Consider the following 17,355-nt stretch of genomic DNA (forward strand, 5'->3'; position numbering starts at 1 on the left):
TTCAAACAGACAGTTAAATAATTGTTGTACGCTGTACGTGAACTGCCGTGGTGGTTTACTGCTAAAAGCCTCGTAAACTCAAAAATGCTGCTTCGATCAACAAGCACCGTGATTTGCAAGAGCTTTAAAATGTTAAGTTTGTTCGTAAACGTAGACACAGGTCGCAATAGTGATTGTCATTATAAACATATGCGGTTGGTGAACTGCCAAAGTTGTGAGAAAGAACTCCTGCGAACTCGGTATCTATAGACTCCTTATGTCTTGAAAATATAAGCTGTCTAACCACCTCCTCCACACTTTAGAGAAAAACTTACATAAGCTACGACTAATGGCACACAAGCTAGAAATCATGCGTAGCCACTATTCACGAGGCGCGGTGTCAAGGCGTTTTCTCTGTGTCTATGTATCATGCTATGGCGTCAAGTGCGGTTGCGCAGGAATGGTTCCATGAAATCAGTTTCACCGCAAGGTCGAAGCAAAGATTGGGGGACAACTGACTGGAATGTTGCACGAAGTAAGAATAGCAGCGAACTGTTTTGACTGTGGTCTGGCGTAGCTCTACAAAACAATTCTTCAAGAAAAAACGGCCACTATAGAAAGGGGAGTGCTTTTCGTCATGTATCTTCACGTTGAGAGCACAGCATGCAGAAGGGTGTACAAGGCATTCGCTGGTGCCTACCGAAATAGAGTGCACGCGAGCGATCACGGCCGCACACTTGTAATCAAAGTTCACAGAAGCTGCTCGAGCAGCACTTTCCCTCCTCCCCCATCCCTCGGCGTCGTTACCTGCTCCTTCTAGACGGGTGTGGAATTTTCTCACTTCTTGAGCACCAATCGACGGCTGCGCTCGCACACGGGTGGTGTTATCCGCACAAGGGAGATGGGCCAAGTCATTCCATCTCTGCTTCAGCCACGTTCGTTGATCCCACTCGCACGCTTCTATCCGTGGGTAGAACATACGATGCGCCACACTTCTGTGATACGCCTGAGATCAGTTTTTACATGATGATGGAACCACAAGCAAGATGAAAGCAGGCTATGGATGGGTTTGAAGCACATTTCTACCTGCAATAGGAGACTGTTTGCACTGCTCAGTGTTCCTGTTAAGCTAGCCAGGTGTTTAAATGACCACAGTGTGCCCTTGTGGTCTAGCGGAAATGTATTAAATTACAGATGTTCATAAACTATATTTGTCGAAAACTTCCTAACAATTTTAGGGTGATTTATGCCACAGAAAAAAAAGATCGCCGTATCATATGGTACTTCAAGTGCCGAGGTAGAACCTCCAGAAATGAAAGAACGCTCCGATAATTTTATCACGTGAATTAATTTTGTCGACTGCTGACCAGTCAACGCCCCGGTTATATCATTAACACCACAGAGCGTATTCAGATCAAATAATAAAACTTTGAGCCTGCCGACGTGTGAAAGGTGCATTGATTTCATCAGTTTTTTTTCTTATTAGGTCGTCCAGAGCTAATGAGTATGAAGAGTTTCACGAAAGACAGGCTTTGAAACATACATAGCATTTTTCTATTTGCTCCTATAACAGACGACAGAACCCTCGCCGCGTTTGTGTGCATAGGCAGTCGGTGGCGCGTAGACAAATGTACACAGCGATGCTTCACTGTAGGTCATTTGAGCCCATCGAAAGCGAGCGAAGTGCCTTCACTGTAGTCTAATTATGAAATATGCGATCTTAACTTCCAAGGTAATGCACGAAGACAGCAAGTTGCTTCTATGCGCGCACATTCGCAATTTGCCAATCAACGGGCCAATGGCCTTCAGTCACAGTTGCACGTGTTTTATAGACGATAGTGATTCCTGGAGTGCTTCTACGCAAGAATTTTGCTCTGTCTGTCTGCCTGTCTGTCCGTTTGTCTACTTGTCTGCTGAACCGATACCGGAAACGGCTAAAATCCAACCCCATCCGCAGCGCCGACCAATATTGCCCAAGTTTTAGCGTTCATACTTGTGTGATTGTCATGTAAGAAGCAATCATTGGGCATATCTGAGGCACCTTAACAACACGTCAGTATTGCGTGGTGTGTTTCTTTATAATAAAGAAGGCATAAGTAAGTAATTCTAAAGAACGTAGCGCTTATCACGCTACGCTGACAATGCAACGCTATGCACAGAAAGGCAAGTGTTTCCAAGGCTTTGTTAAAATGGGTGCGCACGTCGCACGATTGCTAAATCAGAGGCCATCCACAGATAGCGCTCATGTCTCACGTGCCTCGATGCGCTCGTTCGCCCCCACTGGACGCATCTAGGCACTAACGCAGCGCCTTCAGAATACCATTCAACGATTGTCTAGCGCGGAACATCAAATAAATGTTTTGTTCACTCTCTCAAGACGCCAGACAATCGCGTTTTGATGACATTTGCAGGGAAACATACAGATACGAGACCAATTTTTGAACTTTTGTTCTGCATGTAAAACAACAAAAATACACAGTAAAAAAAGAGCGAGTAAAAAGGGTGTCTTTTTGTCCCACAACAATAATCGCCATCTATATTGCGTTCCATCCTTGCGCTATCGCCCCGCGCCCGGTACATTCCGGTCACGATCGACATGCCCATTATAAGGGTTACATTGCATTCTCGATAGGAAAGTGGCCAGCGCCGAGTTTTCAAGAAAGGAAGCGCACGCAAGCCTGATGACGATTATTGTTGTGGGACAAAAAGACACCCTTTTTGCTCGATATTTTTTTAGAGTCTAGTGTTGCGCTACTAAGACCGTCATGTGTTTTATTCATAATCTACCAGCATAAAAAGGGGGTGGTGGGGGGCGGAAATTTTGGCAAAATTGAATGAAGAATAACTTTGAACCATCTGCTCCCATTAACACATGAATACGTGTGCCGGTATAAAAATACATGGCTTGGGGTCTGTTTTTTTATTCCTTAACAGTCATGTGAACGCTCATTCATGCTTAGCGGCATCACAAGGATTTCGAAATCTGCAAAAACCCAAGAGGCGTTGTCACTTAAGTTCTGCATTCTCACCTACCAATTTAGTGCTTCTTTTGTTTTGGAGAACGACAGATGTGCTATGGGCTGTGCTTGAACGACAAAGTGGCACCCACATTAAAATTATTTTAAGGTATGAATGTTAGGATGACCACCTGTAATTCCATACCAACACGGGTACGTACTCACTTATTAGAAGATACACGCGTCTCAAAAGGCTAAACGTTTCTGTATAGTGTGTTGACATACGTTCGGGAATTTGGCACTAAGGTAACGCAACGGGATAAGCTGCCTTCTGAGGACGTGCGTACCTTACGCACACAGGCTAAGACACTCGGACGACCAGACGACGCAAGGAGTGATCCACAAGGCGAGGTTTCTTCATTCACAGCTGGGGGCCGACTCTGTCCGATCTCACGTTCAATATAAGAAGATCATTACCTGAGCATCCAACAGCGATTGCAGAATGTCCACCCTACGGGTGCTGCCGCTACCCGTGTGCCCGGTCTTCTGGGAATATCGTCGATTTTCAACCACGCAACGAACGTTATCGATGATCTCCCAGGTGCGCCTGTAGCAAAAGCAGTGGCGTACGTGAACATTGTTACATTATTTATTTTCGTAAATTTCTCACAGACACACCGACAATTTTAAGTTATCTGTATTCCCACTAGAGTGCCTGCAATCTGAAAGCATATAAGATATGCTCGCATACTGAATGATTGAGCGACTCAGCTCGCATGACTTCTACTACCTTGTAATCAGCTCTTTATTATATTTTTATGATGCTGAACAGCTGCTGCCTGGTGCAGCGGCTATTGCTGTTGCTGCTACATCGTAGCGTCAAGGGTATCTGATTTTTATAAGACACACACGCACCATACTTTTGCCTACTCACTTACCAGGGCACACATTTCAGTGAGCACAGGCCACAACCATGTCGCTCTATGAACAGGCATGCACGCATGTGAAACTCGGCTATCACTTGCACTTCTTGCTCCATACAAGAGCGAAGTGGCTGAGAGTGCATGTGCATATCGCACTCTGATCACGCTCGTACAAAAACCTCCACTCCCCTTGTCACGTGCCTCTCAACGACACCCGCTGTGGTTTGTGGAAGTGATCCGGGGCTAAAGTCGATGTCGCGGGTTCGATTGCTAATCATGGTCCCTTCAAAGCGAAAAATCAAATGATGTTGTACGTAGATTCAGTGTAAAAGAATGAATCGTCGTGCATAGCTCATTAGGACATCTCAGCTGAAGAAATAAACTGAAAACACGAAAAAATACTTGGATTTCTTAGCTTTGCCTTCAAGAGTGAAACGCGATAGCGTAATCGGTCGCCGTGCCCACCATCTTGTGAACTGCTACTCGGGCTGCGCTTCTCGGCGCATGCCTCAGCCGTGCCGCAGGATAACGAACAACTGTGCGCGTAAAATTGGCTGTTTCAAAGTATCCTCAAATTTCTACTGTATGAGTAGTTGTTAGGTGCCCATAGATTAAGCCACAATTCTTGCTTTTGCGAATCGGCGAAGCGCCTACTACGCATTTCTAAGGCAACACGGGAACGTGCGCAGCTCCTTGCTATGTTGACGATATTGCAGGTGAAGAAAATTAATCTTGAACTAATAAACAAAGCGAAGAAACAACTCCAAGAACAACAACAGCGCGAAGCCCACGAACTTGTGCGGTTAAATGTTGGGAATATGCCGAAGTACGTCTGGGTGCGGGTCGTTAAAATGCTCATGTATTCTGCGATTCCAATGTTTAGACATCTTGCGTGATTATAAGCTTCTGCCACGCAATACTACACGTGATGAGGAGGCTCCTTCGCCTACGTGACAGTCGGGTTTTTTTTCGAACTACCGTCTAGCGATAGTGTGGCTCTATAGAGTTGTAAAACACCTGCTTGCCACGTAGACCGCCTGTGTTCAATTCTCGCTGGAGCCGCAGTCATTCATTGCATAATTCTGATGTTTAGACACCTTGTGCCATATGGTGGTTTCGGGACGTTAAACCCAACGAATCAATCAATAGACACCTTGCGCGATGATAAGCTTCTGCCATGCAATATTACACTTGATAAGAAGACGCCTTTCCCTACGTGACATTGGTATAGTTGTTTTTTTTTCCTACAAATAACGCCTAGTAAAAGTGTGTCGCTGTACAGTTGTAGAACACAGCTGCTTGCCACACAGACGGTCTGTGTTCGATTCTCGCTGGAGCTGAAGTCTCTGTTATTATTATTATTATTATTATTATTATTAATATTATCATTATTATTATTATTATTATTATTATTATTATTATAATTATTATTATTGTTATTTGTTTTATTTGCATGTTTCTAGATTCTTGGTGCCGGAAACGATGATGTTTTTTCGCTCGCAATTCACGGCGCCGACAATGGAACTTCTGTCAATTGAGTTCTTTAGATCTATCCCTTTGAAAACGAGAAAAGACAAACTACACTTACAGCTCTTTATTGGCAGGCAAGGGCGCCTTGTATATACCAATTTGCACACGTGCACACACAAGAAAAAATATGAACAATATTAGTAATAATAAATTATTTTATTATTATAATAATTTTGGTTCAATGTCCCGAAACCACAATATAGTTATGTGGGACGCCGTTAGAGAGTGCTCCAGAAAGCTGGCGTTCCTTAGCGTTAACCTTAATCTAGGTACACGAGCATCAAACACTTCCGGTTTTTAAGAAAATGCAGCGGCCGTGGTCGGCATTACATCCCGCGACCGCGACATTTGGGTCTAGTAGTCTAGTGCCCTAACCAGCACAAGCTAGACCACTGTGGCGGGGCTCGCGCATATTTGAATCAAGGAACCCGTGAAATAGCGTAACCTTTTGGCAAGAAAAGGAGAGAAAAAAACTTTATTCGTATGGGTTCGGACAAAGGTGATGCGCTCGATGGGTGGGGTCACAAAAGCAGGGCTCCACTAGCTGCTGGCGCCTGCCTGACAAGACCAAAGAACGCAAGCTCTACCTTAGGGTCAAAGCTGGCGAGCTGTCACTCCTCCCACTCGACAGTTTTTCCTTGTACCGACCTCCTCGTAACCACATTTACATACATCGCTACCATATATGCACCCTTACATTCTTCCTTATTCATTTTTTGTGCATGTTCACTAACCCGTAATTCAAGGAGCGTTTAGTCGGCCTAAGAGATGTTCGTGCACAGGACAAGGGGATCGCATAAACCACCCGTCGGAAGAGTGTGCATAAAGGTTCATGCCGGGAGAGAAGAGAGAGTACCTACCGGTAAACGCTCTAGAGGGGTCGTTTATCTTATCCTCTTGTCCTGTACAAAATTATGTTTCTTACAGACAAAAGAGAACATTGCGTGAATGAGCGCTTGAGTGGCACACTCTAAAAAAATAAAGAAGAACGTATGGATGCAATGTGGCTTTGATGCCAGAGTTCCAAACTCCAGTCGTTCTGGACAGGAGTGGTAACGCTTCTCCGAGACGCTAAATGTAGCCCTTTTTCTTTTATCCAGAAGAAGAGAGATCATTGTAACAGTGAGCCGTCTGTCGCTTTGCTGAACGACGAATTAGAGTTTATGCGCCAGCACCACTGACGTACACGTTTTTTTTCATTAAATACGATATTTTTCTTGAGATATGTCAAAGCAGAAATTTTGGACTTTCTGTCAGATTAGCCGGCCAACCTTCGAAAGTTTAAGCACTTCTTGGACGCCCAGTCATCTTGGTGGGATGGCTTCGTTCTTCTTGTGAACATTCAAAAATTTCATATCACGCATATCTGAGGCACAAAATAACTGAGTAAGTATTAGACGGAGTGTATTTTTACTATAAAATACATCAATACGTAGTTCTAAAGATTCTAGTGTTTCTTACGCTACGCTGAAAATGCTCCGCTTTGCACAAAAAATTACGGCGTATTCACGGGGTGAATGATGATGAATGGGCGAAGCTCCGGAGGGATTCATCGGTAAACTGTGAATCTTCCGTGTAATTCGCCCAGTCGATCATCATATAAAGACGTGAGAAACGCTGTGTGTGTATATACACAAATCAACTTTTATTTGTTCTTAGACGATGGATGGCTTGCGATGTCCCTTGCTCGCGCGCTCGCACATCGGGATTCTGTCTGCGAGCGCGCGCTGCTGCCGCCTTGCGCTCTCTCCGCTGTGCAGCCTTATCCATCCGGCGACTCCGAGCGCGCGCCAACAGCGAACGGATTTTATTACAACGCTCCCCCTAGCGTATGTCGCCGCACTAAATCGAACGATTGCCTTCAACCAATGACACGCGCCATATGTGACATCATTCCTATTTTATAAGATCTCGCGTCTTTTATCAACTACAAGTACCGCTTTCTAGTTTATAACATCTTGCATCTTTTCATCATCAGCTACAAGTACCACCATCTAGTAACCACTACAAGAACTAAACGAGAGGTGGCTACATACAGGAGATGGTACCGCCATCTAGTGAACACTGCAAGAACTAAACTAGAGGTGGCTACATACAGGGGACGGTACCGCCATCTAGTGAACACTGTAAGAACTAAACTAGAGGTGGCTACATACCGGCTACAGGGGACGCACAGCCCACGCCCTAAGGAGCTTCGCCCCTAAAAAGCGAGTTTTTTGCGCTTCGCTGAACATGCCACGCTATGCACGAAAAAGCGCTCGGCAGACAAAACTGCGCTGCTACCTGCCAGCGGCCCTTGTGTCTGGTCAAGTGCCCGTTTCTCGACAATAATACTAGATGGCATTAAAATATCTCGCAGCGCCCCCGCAAACACGACTTGCTGGAAAGCACGCAGATATGCAGCCAAGTTTTTTCTGCCTCCAAATGCGTAACAAAAGGACATGCATGTGCATTTCTTAACTCATGAGCAACCGTGGCTTAAACTTGCTTGTATTCGTCTTCTTTCTTGTGTGCGTCATTTCATTTCTAGTACTAAGAGTTCATACTCAGTTATGCTTTGGCTTAGAATTAAGAACGCGTTAAGGAAGACCTGGTCATCAAAACATTAGCACCCGATTCGCAAAGACATTTTAGTTTATTATAATCACTTTGGCGCCCAAACCTCTTTAATGTAATTTTTTGACATCGTGTCACTGAAATCTATGGCTTTTTCTCATGCGCCGCTGTGAAGAAGCCAGTTTTTTTTTGCACTGTCGAAGGCAAAGTTCTCTAATTCAACGCCAGTTCTGGTCTTTAAGGCTGTCGCCATCAAAGAAATAAAAGCTGCACTAGATGAAAAATCTACATTAAAGCTATGGCGAAAAGCTCTATAATGCACTTGTTTATCTCTTCTTGAAATGTTGAAATACTATCAATCAATGATCCTACAATCTACAACTAACTACTTACAAAACTTCATTGTTCGATATACCAGTAAGCTCCCGAGTTTCACCCGTGACTTTGGCAAAGTTGTACCCCGTGTACGTGTGTAACCTCGAGATATAATGTGCACTACATTATTTTAAAAGGCTTCACTACCAAAAACAGGGCACCTTTCTTCTGAGTCCAAAAAAGGTGACGCCTACTATACCCTAGCATGATCTAGCGTAGTCTTCACCAGTTTGCTGATCAGCCTCGAAGGCTGCCCTGATGTCACTTGATGAGAAAGAGAGCCCTCAGAAAGTGTAATGATTGTTTCTACGCACGTTTGTATGTCAGATAATTGCAGAAACACAGTACTTGTTACGCTAGTGAGCGTTAGTGTTGTCTCGAATCCACACCGTTTAGTTTCGAGCATCTCGATTACTAAAGAGCACAAAGTTGGTCTCCAAGAAATGTAACGGTCTCCAAGTAATGTAACTCATACAAGAAACATTCAGACAAATTACTGCAAGGTCTGCGAGAGCTCTGAATTTGGATTATAAGCTGCTTGGAAAATTATTACTAAAACAAGAAAAAGTAGGTGACGAGCATGCTTCCGTGTGGTTCATCAGACCTCACTTCACCATGTGACAAGGGGAAACTAGTAAAAAGTGTTAATTAACGTTTGCCTCATTCTGAAATATAGAACGTGTGCATGCTATCTCATTTTGAAGGATGAGTGTTCTACTACATCAGTTTTGTTAGAACACAATAGTGAGCAAAATATGAGCTGATGCTGTAGTTTGAAAATTGGGTTAAGCCATAACTCATATCTAGATGATTTGAAAGAAGCACGTTTGACGTCGGCTTTTCAGAAACACGTGAATACCAATCTCGTCTCAAATTTGGACGTCAGTTCAGAAATAGCGTGCTTTGTTCCACGGCTATTTTTCAATACGTGATCGCATGGGGTGCCTCACGAAAAACAAAAATGCTTGCTACCAGCAGCGATGGCATAGCTTATGAAATTATCTAATAAGGAAATATAAAAACTACCCGCACATAACGACGACTGCCATCAGTCTTCGTTATGTGCGGTCCACGGGGCGCATCTCGAAGACACGTATCTCAGAGTAATCAAGGCATGCAGCGTCGGGCTGAATGCCAGCGTTTACGGATCCGTGTAAATAACGGAAAGAAGCAGCTTAATGTCGTACCTAAAATATACGTCAATGGTTAATTTACACCATTTTCCACGTTAAGAAGGTCCCTCTCATTCTTCTACAAGATCGCTTTTCAATAGGTCTCGATCTAAGAAGATGACATTGATGTTGACACTCTCGATGGCTGTGCATGCAACTCTTTGTGGCGCACACAAGATTCCTTCCTCAAATTCCTTCCCACAAGCGTGAGGCGTACCTGTAATACAGGGTGGCGGCTTAAGACCACGTTGCGCACTTTGCCAGGAAAGGAAATGCCACGAAGCTCATGGCCAAAGAGGTCTCTGCCTCGAACAGGATTCCACGTGGTAGCTGCGCCCGTGGATTGTCCGGCTTTTTCTGGCCGTCCAGCTGCGTTTAAGGCGCGCGACACCGGATGGCTCAACTCACACCAATCACACACTTCGAAAATCAGCATGAAAGGCATGTGTAATACTCTGTGGAAGCAATTATCGTCAATGTTCTTACACGATTTCGAGTAACTAATAGTAAGTCAAATGTTGTGCTATACCTTTTGATCATAACGCACCTGTGTTTCTTTTTTTACCGTATGAAACAGTTCTGGGCGCTTCGCTTTCGTGTGATAACAGAGATATCAAAACGAAACTAACATGCATATGGGCAGACTTTTGAAAGTTTTAAAAAAGTCACAGCTTTGCCGCAAAGGCTCAGCAATGAAAACGATAGGAACGTATTGGAAGGTCACGCGCAAATTGGCAAGCTTATTTAAACATACCCCACGTTTCCCACGCACAAATGACGCACAAACCGTACTCACAGGTACAGATGAACGCGGCTTAGCGTCTCATTTGTTACTTCACTGAGTAAAAAAAACGCGCCCATTTCGCAAACAGAGAATGTGCCACGATTGCAGTGACCCCGTAACTACAACAGATTCGTGCCAGTCGTTAGCAAACGCCCCCAAGACGTACGATTATCGCCACCGTGAGATAAGGGCCCACGAGAGAGCGTCCAGTGCACTCCTCTCCATGGGCGAATGTACGCGTGGAACATGAGAGCCCGCGCTGCAGCGCGCTCAGTGCGTCGTGTTGCTGATAATGCTATAAACGCGATAGTTCCCCCTGAGATGCCCGTCAACAGCGGTAAGTTGTAGATATAAATAGTGTGTGGTTCGAACGATAAGAGAGCATCTCCTAGGTGGCTCATTGAGTCATTTTTTTTATTATTTTTCTTTCTTGCCTTTACATATATATAGATACGTATACATATACGATGAGTGATGACAACGTCAACGCCAGTGGCCAAATCTAGCGGAGAGTGTCCATATACTTGCTATCGCAATAAAAATAGGCATGGCGGTCTCAGTCATAGCCATGCGCAAATTTCGCATTAGGAAGAGCGGCGGGAAATATTTGTAGCAGCTCCCTTTCCACACCTCCCTACCCCGCATTAGTTCAGTCCACAGAACAGCTTGCTTTACAACGGATGAACATAAAAACAATGGGGTGATCAAGTGCTTCTCATAATTTCCTGGTTTTGGTCTCTGTTTTTCCTGACACAAATATGGAAATTGAACAGCTCCTTCACGTGTTGAAGAGCACTTCGGCACTTGTGTATTGCCCACTGGTAGCGCCGACTGACACTCACACGTGGAAAGATCCACATATACAGCCTGCAAATTGAACGGAGGAATGATCGCAGCTGTATCGCATTTGCTAGAGTTTCAGACGCGTTATTCTGTGACAGGATCGGTCCCACCAGTGGCAAATTATCGTTCGGTCCACTTTTCTTTTTTTACACTTACATTGTAATTCTAATACCATCTTCTATCTATAGTTTGCTTGACAGTGTTGTCTGTTCGCATTAATATTGCGCCTAACAAAGCAAATGAGCCCTTGAATTTACCGCTCTTCCCAACTGAAACGTACCGTATGAAATCTTACGGAAAATATATGGACTCCGTAACATTTCCTTATGCTACAGACGGAAAAATTATGGAGTTTTATGGAAATATACGGAAGTTGTATGGCATTTACGGAAAGCCTCTTATGGAGTATAAGGAAGGATAAGGAAATTTTATGGCGTATACGGAAAGCTTTTTATGGAGTATACGGAAAGATAAGGAAAATGTAGGGCATATAAGGAAAGCTTTTTATCGAGTATATGCAAGGATAAGGAAAGATAAGGAAACTTATGGAGCATGCGGAGAGTTCATGATGCAAGATATGGAAGGATAAGGAAAATGTATGGAGTGTACAGAAGCTTTCATAAGGAAAATGCAGAATGTAAGGTCTTACGGAAATATACAGATTTTGTAAGGTGCTTACGAAAACGTGCAATAGTGTATGAAAGGCATGTGGATTGTTGCAAAAATGTGGAAACTCTACAGTTGTTGTCACATTTTCAGCAGGAAATCCGACCTCTCTAAAGTTATAAATGAATGCACAGTGACATATATAGTACAAAAGAATAACGCAGGCTAGTCTGTGTTGTCAGTCACCGCTGTTCGCCCCTTTCCAGAATGAATACAACTTCTGCAGATGACCAGGTGCTAAAGTCTGTCACACGGAAAATGTGTCATTCACAAGGAATGACAATAACTGTCATTTTACTTGCATGCTGTCACACGAAAACAAATCAAGCAAAAATGCATAACTTTGAGGGCTCGTTTTTTGGTAGAAACAATAATAATGAGAACTAAATTCAATGTGAATGAACTTGTCAATATTAATGAAATGTTCTCATTAACATTGGCAAGAAGAAATGTCATTTTAAAATATCGACCATGAGCTTAGCTCTCCTGAGCACCGACAAAAGAAATGAAAATCTATGAAAACTAATTGCATGTAGCCTAAAAATAATTTTTTATTGATAGTAATATGTGCTCCTACAATATTAATACAGCTATACAAAACTTGCCCCAGCTTCACGACAGAAACGAGGTAGGGGCAGAGGGAGTGGTCAGAAAAATAATTAAGTATGAGAGCACAACTGATATGTACAAACACATAATGGTGCTTATCATTGATGCACAGATAATCGTGTATAGAGCTGGGTCGTTTTGAGATTTTCAAAAGCATTGTTTCAGACCACCATGCAGATTACGCTTCAATTGTAGTGCTACATAAGACACAACTTATGGGCCAGCTTTAATGAATAAGAAGAATATAGGTTAAACATATATAAGAAACGCAGATGATCTTGCCAAGATGACCGTGGAAGGGGGCGGAACTGCCACAGAGTGAACATTTTTTTTTTGCACAAACTGATATACGTTCGTTTAAGATGAGCACCGATACAGCAATACCTAGTGATGGCTATCATGATAGCAGTTCTGCGAAAGTCTTCTTGGGGCTGCGCGCAGGTGCATAAAGGTTTTTCATTTAAACACACGCAGCATACGCCACAAGACAGATAAGATCCTCAGTATATTTAGCTCCCTTACATTTAGCTTTGACTTGTTGCTGTTCTCTGAAACCTGGCTAACTGTAGGCGAAGATCCACCATATTTCGAGAACTACACTTACAATGGCATAGTGCGTCCCGTTGGTAGAGGTGGTGGAGTGGCTATTTACGTCAAACAATCATTAAAGCATGAAGTTGTCCCCCAATTTTCCCTGGTTAATGAAGTTGTAGAGTGCCTCATGGTTCGCTTAGAAAAAGCATTCGCTGTGATCGTTTACAGACCACCCTCGGGGTGTAAAACAAAGTTCATTTCATTCATTGAAGACGTTTTTGAGTACTTATGTCCTACTGGCTTTCCATTTGTGATAATGGGCGATGTAAACATCGATATGCTCTCTCAGGATGCAACTTCACGGCAGTTAATAGCGCTGGCAAATTCTTTTGCCTGTAATAACGTAATTTCTAAGGCAACCCGCCTAACTGCAGAGACTGCGACACTTCTTGATATATGTTTGACGAACACACTCCCAACGTCTTGCGTTGCTGGATCGCTGGCAGTAGATATAAGCGATCATCTACCGATCTTTTGCACCATTCCTTCTTCCAATGGTACTTGCAAAAGCAATAAAAAAGTACGGTCTCGTCAGATCAACGCTGACACGCTTGGAATCTTCCGGTATCGTGTTATTGCAACAGACTGGAACCACGTGTTACAAGAAAGGGATGCTAACTTGGCATACAAGCTATTCATTAATAAACTCATGAAATGTTATGATGAAGCTTTCCCGGTGTCTGTGAAGAACGCAAAACGCCAGAAAATTAGAAAACCTTGGATAAGTAATGCGCTATTTAAAAAAATTACAAAGAAGAACAACATGTACCATGCGTTTATAAAGACACGAGATATCAAATTACTCAGCGAGTTCAAAAAATACAGAAACCATCTAAATGGTGAAATAAGGCGTGCTAAATTCAGGTATTATGAGAATTTATTTAGTAGAATAAGTGATAATCCTAGCAAAATTTGGAGCGAGGTTAGAAATCTTTCTGGTCAAATAAAACAAAGCCACATTCCTAGGGTTTTGGAAAACTCTAGTGGCCTTGGTAACCAAGAGGTGGCAACGGCAATGAATAATTACTTCATAAAAAGTTGTGATTTCGATGATGCGGGGTATGACGAGGATACACAACTGCCTGTAAATGACCGTCGCTTATCTAACTCTATAGTTCTGCACACTATCTCATGTCATGAAACCGAAGAATTAATAACAAAGATAAAAAACCATTGTGCAGCAGGTTACGATGATATTAAAGCTGTACCAATAAAATACGTCGCTGATGTTATATCACCTGCGTTGTCACATATTATTAATTTAACTCTTGTTACCGGCGTATTTCCCGATGAATTAAAAATAGCTCGCGTATGTCCGGTTTTCAAGGGTGGTAATGACCAAGAGATTGGAAACTACCGACCGATATCGGTACTTCCGATTCTGTCAAAAGTTTTTGAAAGCGCTATTAATATTAGATTACAAAACTTTTTTGCGAAGTACAATGTAATAAGTGATGCCCAATTTGGCTTTCAAAAATGTAAATCCACCGAGCTTGCATTACTCAATATTAAAAACGAGATACTAACCAATTTTGAGAAAAAGCTATATACTCTTGGTCTTTTTGTTGACTTCCGCAAAGCATTCGACACCGTGCATCACAGTGTTCTTCTAGAAAAACTTAATAACTACGGTGTACGTGGCGTTGCCAATAGGTTAATTCAAAATTACCTAACAGACCGCTATCAGTATGTCGCTATTAATCAAGAGACATCTCCCCGTGCGAGGGTCAACAAAGGTGTCCCACAAGGATCGATACTTGGTCCTCTGTTGTTTATAGTCTATGTAAATAACTTGTGTAGCATTCCGGATTCTCCTAAGTTAATCATGTATGCGGACGACACTAATATATTTTTTGCTGGTTCATCGATCTCTCAACTTGAAAAGTCTGTAAACACATATCTAAATAAGTTGTCTTCCTGGATTAAACTGAATAAGTTGCGGCTAAACGCGAGTAAAACTAAATATATATTGTTTGCACCCATTAATAAGCCACGGAATATAAGTCTAAGTATCTCCTTTGAGGGTCAGACTTTAGAACAAGTCAAGGTACAGAAATTCTTGGGTGTGTGGTTCCAGGAAGACCTTTCCTGGAATGAACATATAAATAAATTGGCAGCAGATCTAAGTAGAAGCGTTGGATGTATGTACAAACTATGTCCGTTATTACCACTTTGGCTAAAGAAAGCGTTATATTATACACTGATATATTCCAGGCTAAGTTATTGTGTCTTATGTTGGGGAACAACGACGGCTCAAAACTATAAAACATTACTTACACTACAAAAGAGGGTACTAAGACTATTCGAGGGATATTACGGTATGCCACAAGGTCTTAGCGCACGTCCGTTATTCCCTAAATATCTCATATTACAAGCAAACCAAATATATTATTATAAGTTATTATTGTATATCCAAAATAATAAACTATACCCCATGTACGATTCTTCTCGATGTGCTGAGTACTATCTCCGTACACATAGTATAAGAACACCGAAAACTAGAACAACCTATGGTCAACAACATATTGATTACCAAATACCGAGTCTCCTCAACAAACTGGGTGACGTACTTGACCTAAATAAGAAAACTTCCAAAAATAAGTTCAAGGAATTTCTTCTTTATAATTGTATTGAATACACTTAATACAGAAATTTGGATTATTTATTACTTTCTGTGTCCCAATTGCTTAGAGTACACTATTTGTGTCCTTTTGTTGTTGTTTTTTAGGAATGTATGTGTCTCCTGATGCTTTCCTTACCTCACCTATTGTATATATTGCGATGTTTTTTAGGTATTTCATTACTATTTACTGTCCTGTTCTTTCTTTATATTTGTAATGGTTACATGTGTGATCATAATTTGCAAATTGTATCTGTATATAATGATGTTCTCTAATTCGGCTAAGTTGTGTATGACATGTTAATTTTAGTTTTTTTATTTTATTTTGCCAGACTGTATTTCGGAGCAAAAGCCTCCGTCAGGCTATGTAGCCTTTTGCTTTTGCTTCGTTTTTTTCTGTTGCACGTACAGAAAAAAAATAAATAAATCTCAAATACAAAAATACAAAAAATACAAATGCTTTAAAATATATCATATCATGGCTGCATGGACGCATACAAGCTATGTAAAGCGCAATAAAGTGAGGACGCATGAGCTTCTCTTGATGCTTCAGTTCTACATAGATGCTTCAACTGTGCTGCAAAGAAATTTAGCCAAAGTCTGTGTGTGCAACATTGTCCATTTTAAACTATCTATATGTATATATAAAATTCCTGCTGCGACTTAAGCTACGTAGCACTCCATAACTCTTCCTTTTATTAAGGGCAATTTTTCAAACAATCAACATTATTCATTTTCTGTCTGACTTCGTGCCCGACATTCTTGGTTTGGCTCGATCACAATTGTGCAGCCCTTATTTTGAAGGAATCAAAAATTATCCACCAAAATATATTTTGGAACTGCTTCTCGGTGATATTGCCTTCCCTCAACTGCCACAGCTTGAGATGAGTCATATAGCAAGTCTCGCGCATACCTAGGGCCTACCCTTGAAGAAACTGGTCCAGCTGTGAAATGCTCAGTTTTTTCTCAAATAAATTTTTTGGTTTGAGTTTTCTCACTTCTCGAGCCCCTTCACAATCAAGCAGACCCAATGTTCCCCTTAGTCCTTTTTTGTTATAATATGAAATAAATAAAAAAATTATTAATGAAAATAAAAATACTAAGAACTGTTGCGCCAAAAAACACAGTCCCACATACGTACTTGAACGCAATATTGCTTTTATTTTGTTTTAGAACCTAAGGCATTAGAAAAGATAGCAGTACAATAAAAACGTTGAAAAAAAAAGAAATTTGATTTGGCGGGAATCAAACCTGCGCCACTCAGTTGTGCTCGCGTACGTGAACTGAGTGCGTTAGCTTGCTAAGCTATTCGCGCTGAGGAGAGACGTGAATTTAAGTTATGTATATAAATTTGCTTTTTACACGCTGAGTGTTGGCATATTTATGTATGATATGCGATCGTATCTATTGTTGTTTGCATATGTTTTGGGATTGTATATACGTCACATGCTTTTCGCATGTCTTTCAACTATAGATTGCTGCCCCGCCGCGGATGAAAACAAGTATTTTTACACCCACACACAAGCTTGAGCAGTTGAAGGTTGTTTCCCGGGGCTCTCTTGAGATTGAGTCGGCCACCACAGGGAATTAGAGTGATACGCCATTAATCCTTGCATCTAGCTGTATTCCACGTAGTAGCTCTATCGCTTGATGACAAATCGAGCGCAGGGCGCAACGCTATTGCGCACGACCATGCCTCGCGTAGTGGCGACATCAGCTGATTGCGCCGGCCGGCTTCTTCGATTTG

Source organism: Rhipicephalus microplus, chromosome X (assembly GCF_043290135.1).
Source record: "Rhipicephalus microplus isolate Deutch F79 chromosome X, USDA_Rmic, whole genome shotgun sequence".
Taxonomy (NCBI): Eukaryota; Metazoa; Arthropoda; class Arachnida; order Ixodida; family Ixodidae; genus Rhipicephalus; species Rhipicephalus microplus.